Genomic DNA, 6,992 nt, shown 5'->3' with positions numbered 1-6,992 from the left:
TCAAAATTATTTTAGGCTTTTCTTTTCTTTCTTTCTTTTTCTTTTCATTTTTATTAGTTATTGATGGACCTTTACTTATTTGTTTGTCTATATATGGTGCTGAGAATCAAACCCAGTGCCTCATGCATACTAGGCAAGCACTCTACCACTGAGCCATAACCCCAGCCACTCTTTTGTTTTCTTTTTTCTTTTTCTTTTTTGAAGAAGCACCCAGTACTCCTATTTGAGCAAAATATAGTAGAACACATTTTTATAATCATGAGTGCTTTGATTCTTTAGGGATTTTAACTTTTGAGTTTGTTAAGAGTAAATTTTTTTTTGTACAGTATATGTTCTTTAATTTTAATAACATGTTATTTTAATAACATTTATTAACTCAATACCTCCCTTCTTATTACCATTTCAGAATATAATAAATGTAAAATTATTAATATTTTATTTTGTACTGTTTTTAAACCCAGTGTCTATTTTACATTAAAGCATATCAATTATTTTATATTAATTTTTAAAATTTATATATGACAGTGGAATGCATTATGATTCATATTACACATATAGAGCACAATTTTTCATATCTCTGGTTGTATACAAAGTATATTCATACTAATTCATGTCTTCATACATGTACTTTGGTATTCCACCATCATTTCTAACTTCATGCCCCCTCCCTTCCCCACCCACCCCTCTGCCCTATCTAGAGTTCATCTATTCCTCCCATGCTCCCCCTCCCAACCCCACTATGAATCAGCCTCCTTATATCAGAGAAAACATTTGGAATTTGGTTTTTAGGGATTGGCTAACTTCACTTAGCATTATATTCTTCAATTCCATCCATTTACCTGCAAATGCCATGATTTTATTACTGAATAATATTCCATTGTGTATAAATCTGTGAGGTGAATAGAGAGCCTACATCTTGGGAACAAATTTTTATCCCTCACACATCAGATAGAACACTAATCTCTAGGGTATATAAATAACTCAAAAAGCTAAACACCAAATAAATAAATAAATAATCAACAAATGGGCCAAGGACCTGAACAGATACTTCTCATAAGATGATGTACAATCAATCAACAAATACATGAAAAAAATGTTGATCATTGCTAGCAATTAGAGAAATGCAAATTAAAACTACTCTAAGATTTCATCTCACTCCAGTCAGAATGGCAGCTATTATGAAGACAAACAACAATACGTGTTGGGAAGGATATGGGGGAAAATGTGCACTCTTACACTGCTGGTAGGACTACAAATTGGTGCTGTCAATATGGAAAGTATGGAGATTTCTTGGAAAATGGGAATGGAACCACCATTTGACCCAGCTATCCCTTTCCTCAGTCTATAATCAAAGGACTTAAAGACAGCACAGTACAGGGACACAGCCACATCAATGCTTATAGCAGCACAAATCACAATAGCTAAACTGTGGAGCCAACCTAGATGCCCTTCAGTGGATGAATGGATAAAAGAGTAAATCTTTTTAAGACTTAAATAGAAAACACCTTTTTGAATTCTGAATAAAAGGAAATTACTCTGCTTGCTTCCAAAATTTTTTACTGCCAAAGAAATTGTGGTTAAGCGATCTACCTGTTTGATGGAGAGAAAAAGGGCAGCCTTAAATATCTCTCTGCTTTCCATGTGGTCTGGAAAAAGACACAGAGGAAAAGATGGAAGTAAGGACCCCCTTTGTCTCATAAAGTTCTGACAGACAGAAAGGTGTCTTTAGCCGCTGCACATGAAAAATTAAGCTCATTATACTGCCTTCTTATTGACAATTTTTTAAAACAAATAATGTTCAAATTATCTATTTTTTTTTCCTTTTTTAACATTACTGGGGATTAAACCCAGGGACATACTACCATTGAGCTACATCCCCAGCCCCCCCACCTTTTTAATATTTTTAGTTGTAGATATGCACAATGCTTTTATTTTTATTTTTTTGTTACAGTGATACAAAGCTGACTAACACACTGAGCGTTACTATCAACCACCGTAATTGATATTGATAGAGCACTTGAAACAACAATAACAGAATATTATTCTTTTCAAATAAACATGTAATATTCACTAAGAAAACCATCTGAGTCATCAAACAGCAATAAATTTGAAATAATTGAAATCATATAAGGTATGGTTCTCCATACATAAGAAATTAAAGTAGAACTTTAAGAGAAAGTTAGGAAAATGCCCAAATGCTTGGAAATTAAACGATCACACACTAAGTTATTCATAGTTCAAAGAGGAAGTCTCCAGAGAAATTACAATTATTTTGCATTTGTTTATTGTTGTCTGGAGTTTTGTTTTGTTTGTGGTATTAAAGATTGAACCAGGGCTTCCTGCATGCCAGGCAAGTACTTCATCACCAAGCTACACCCCAAACCCACAATTGATTTTGAATTGAATAAAAATGAAAACACAACATATCAAAATTTGATGAAAGGGAAATTTTTACCATCAACTGCTTAATTTTAGAAAGGAAAGCAATCTCAAATCAATAATCTACGCTTTTACTTCAGGCAACTAAAAAAAAAAAAATGAAATAAACCTGATACAAGCAGAAGGAAGAAAACCAAGATCAGAAAAGAAATCACCAAAACAGAAAACAGAAAAGAAAAAAAATAGAAAAAGTCAATGATGATTCTTGGAAAAATCAATAGAATTACTAAGCCTCTAGAAAGACTGACAAAGGTGGGGGGAGAAGACTCAAATTACCAATGCCAGGAATGAAGAAAGACATTAAAAGAGTCATAAAGGAATACTATGAACAATTCTATGTGCATAAATTTGGAAAAAGCAGAAGGAAAGGATTACAATGGGGTGTGAGGAAACTTTGGGAATGATGGACATGTTCATTTTCATAATTATGGTGATGGTTTCACAAATGCATACATCCATCAAAATTAATCAAATCGCACACTTTAAATGTGTAATTTATTCCATATAAAGCATACCTCAATAAAACTATCTTTAAAAACTTCATGGAATAGTCCATTATTTCTTGGAGATGGTTAGAGCCGTCTCCAACCATTACCCATTGCAGCCATTACTCAGTATCACAGCTGTCCCACCCCTGCACATATGTCACATTTAATGTTCCTCCAGCATTGATTTTCTCAAGTCACTGTAACTGTCCCTAATATTTCTAGTATGTACAATGAAATATTTTAATATTTTCTATTCACTTCTAACTTATCATCTATACATAGGATCATAAAACCAAAAGATTTTAGTCTCTACTGCTGATCAGTTTATCATCTAATTTTATCATCTAGTATCATCAATTATAGTACACTGAAATTATTCAGAAGTATGTTCACCAGCAAAGTTCCTAAAATAACATGAATCAAAAGCTGGTTTGGGCCTCCAGGAGAAAGCACTGTCTTCATTAATGTTACAGACTGGAGAACTGCTCCCAAATGATCCCAGTGGGATGGTGAAACCCAGGTGAAGTTCATTTAACGTACAGCACATCTCAACTACCAAAGAAATACAACCTCAGAACGCATTATAGCATGTAATTACAAGATAGAACTCTCCCGGGCGTGCTAAGCTTGAGCAGCATAAGATTTATCTCTTTGCTGTCAGTTGTTAAGAGGCAATATACAATTTATGTGTCCTAACAGCCCAGAAATAGCCTCTTCTTCATTGAGAGAACAGAGCAACATAAACTAACAGTACCAGAGCCAATTTCAATGTTCAGCAAATAGAATGCATGTACATAGAGAGTCCCCTTTTTGGTAGAAGCTTTGATTCACTCTGTAACTTCCTTCTGCTCCCCTCCCCCCTCCTGGTTTTTCCTTTACCCATTACCTTCCCCTCCTACCTTATCCTATCACTGAGTGGTTTCCACCATGCTCTCCCATCTCTTTCTTCCTTTTAAAAATAAAGATAAGGAGCTGGGGTTGTGGCTCAGTGGTAGAGCACTCACCTAGCACATGCGAGGCTCTGGGTTCAATCCTCAGCACCACATAAAAATAATTAAATAAAATAAAGGTATTGTATCCAACTACAACTAAAAACAATATTTCAAAAAAAATGAAGATATGAATGCCTACCTTGCAAGTCTGTTGTGCAGAGTTTTAAAACAAAGCTAAACCAAAAACACATGGCACACACTAGCATAGTGCCTGGCATGGAGTAGCAGCTCAAAACAATGTGAATTCACTTTCACCCTCTTCAAGACCAAAGGAATTAACAGCAGGAGTAAAGAAGAAAATGTGCAGGAGTAGGGATGGAAAAATAGAGAGAAATTATTCCAAATACATATATTCTCTTCTTAGAATAGGGGTTTTGCTCAAAATGATTGCTCTCTATATAATTCTTTCATAGCGGGTTCAGGTAAGAGGCTTACTGGAGTGGCCCAGCTCCCAAGACACTTCTATACTCCCCTTCCTCTTTTTGCCTCAACCACCATTCACTATTTGATCACTAATTCAGAATATCCAGGGTATTTAGTCCATCCCTTTCCTAACTACGACCCATCATTATTTAAACAACACCAAGACTCCATCTTAATTAAAAACCCTTGTCCAGTTGTGTCTCTTCCTTTGGAAATGGCCCTCATTCTTCCTTGAATGGGTATTCCTTACTTCTCACTCTCAAGGTGGCCAGCATTCTCCTTTATACTCTTCAAGATGGCCAGCATTCTTATTCTACCCCAAAGGATGCCTCTCCCTTGAGATAGCCTGTATTCTCCCTTGAGTGCGTAACTGTGTCTAAATAAATCCTCTGAAAAACAAAACAAAACAAAACAAAATTCCTGTCTCCGGCCTTGTTTCCCCACCACCTATGAATGTCTGATCTCTTACCTCCTCTTCAATAGCCAAATTCCATAAAAATGTTTTTTTCACTTTTCATCTCACACTCTTCAACCTACTACAACCCGGCTTCTGCCCCCAAATCATGAAATTGTTTATACCTCACCATTTAAAATGTACCTATTCTCTCTCATGTCTTGCTGAGTTGCTTAGGGCCTTACTAAATAGCTGAGGCTAGCTTTGAACTCTCAATCCTCCCACCTCAGCCTCATGAGTATCTGTTTTTTCTTTAATTGCTTGTGCTTTTGGTGTCCTAGCTAAAAATCTATTGCTAAATCCAAGGTCCTAATTTCTATGTTTTCTTTTAAAAGTCTTATTCTTTGGGCTCTTAATTTAGTATGTTACTCCATTTCAAGTTAATTTTTGTATATGGTGGGAGTTAAGGGTCCAATTCCTTCTTTTGTGTATAGTTCTTCAGTTGTCCCATTACCATTTGTTTTAAGACTCTTCCTTCATCATCGAATAGTGGTGATGCACTAGTCAGAATGAATTAACCATAAATTAAGAGGAGGGGGAGAAGCCTAGCTTCTAGCTAAATCTCTGTACATGGACTTTCAAAACTGAACACAGGCAATCAGAAAGGCTTTTCATGCCAGGCCCTATAGGGGAACACAGCCTACTGAAGGAAATTACTACTGAAGGAAATGAATGACCTAAGTTAATAGAGAAGTATTCCATGTTCATGGATTGGAAAAGACTCCATATTATTAAGATGCCAATTCTTAAATATATCTATCAGTTCACTGCCATTCAAATACAAATCCCAGAAGACTTTTTGTAGAATCTGAATTGTGAATATAAATTTTCTGTGGAAAAGCAAAGGATCTAAAATAATTAAAAAAAAAAACCCTGACAAAGAATAAAGTTGAAATATTGACCTCATTGAAATATTCACTATAACGTTATAGTAATACAGATAGTATGGTTTAACAGAAAGACAGACAAACTCATCAGTGGAACAAAGGAAACAATCCACAACTAGATCTACACACAGTTGGTTGACTTGACAGACACTATAATTGTTAAATTTATGTGTCTATTGACTAGGCTATGTACCAGTTGTTTGCCCAAAGACTTCTAGATGTTGCTATAAAGATATTTGTAAATATGATTAACATTTAAATCAGTTGACTTAAAGAAGAACATCCTCCTAATAAGAGTGGGAATGGGACTCATCCAATCAGTTGAAGACCTTGGGAGCAAAAACAGGGTTCCAGGAGAAGAAGGAACCCTGCCTTAAGATTGTAAAACAGAAATCCTGCCTAAATTTCCACCTCGTTAGCCTGCCCTACAGATTTTGGACTTGCCAGCTCTCAAAATCACATAATCCAGTTCCTTAAAATATCCATATAGACAGATGGCATGATCTCTCTTTTTTTCTCTCCCTGTTCCTCTCCACCCCACATACAATGTCTATGAGCATATGGTAATTCATTGAGAAAAGGAAATCTTTTTTAATGACTAATTTATAAAAACTGGATAAACTGGACAGATGCAGCAGCACACACTTGTAATCCCAGCAATTTGGGAGCTGAGGCAGAATGATCGCAAGTTCAAGCCAGCCTCAGCAACTTTGCAAGGCCCTAAGCAAATCAGTGAGACCCTGTCTCAAAAAATTAAAAAAAAAAAAAAAGCTGAGGATGTAACTCAGTGGTAAATTTCCCCTGGGTTAAATCCCCAATACCCTCCCTCCAAAAAAAAATAGATAAACTAGAATAAAAAATTAATCTTAAACCTCCATCCTATAAATAAATAAAATTTGAAATAGGTCTTAGACCTAAAAATAAAAACTAAAAAACAAGAGTTCCTAAAAGAAAACACAGGAGAATATGTTTGTGATTTTGAAATAACCAAAGATTTTTTTATAAGACACAAAAAGCACTAAAAATTGAATGCAAAATTGATACATAAAAGGGGCTGGGGATGTGGCTCAAGCGGTAGCGCACTCGCCTGGCATGCGTGCTGCCGGATTCAATCCTCAGCACCACATACAAAGATGTTGTGTCCGCCGAAAACTAAAAAAATAAATATTAAAATTCTCTCTCTCTCTCTCTCTCTCTCTCTCTCTCTCTCTCTCTCTCTCTTAAAAAGAATAGTGCATCTTTACATTAAAAAAAAATGATACATAAAAACTCCAACTCATCAAAAATACTATTAAAGAAATGAAATGCA

This window comes from Urocitellus parryii, chromosome 9 (assembly GCF_045843805.1).
Source record: "Urocitellus parryii isolate mUroPar1 chromosome 9, mUroPar1.hap1, whole genome shotgun sequence".
Lineage (NCBI taxonomy): Eukaryota > Metazoa > Chordata > Mammalia > Rodentia > Sciuridae > Urocitellus > Urocitellus parryii.
Note: the sequence above shows the minus strand (reverse complement) of the source record.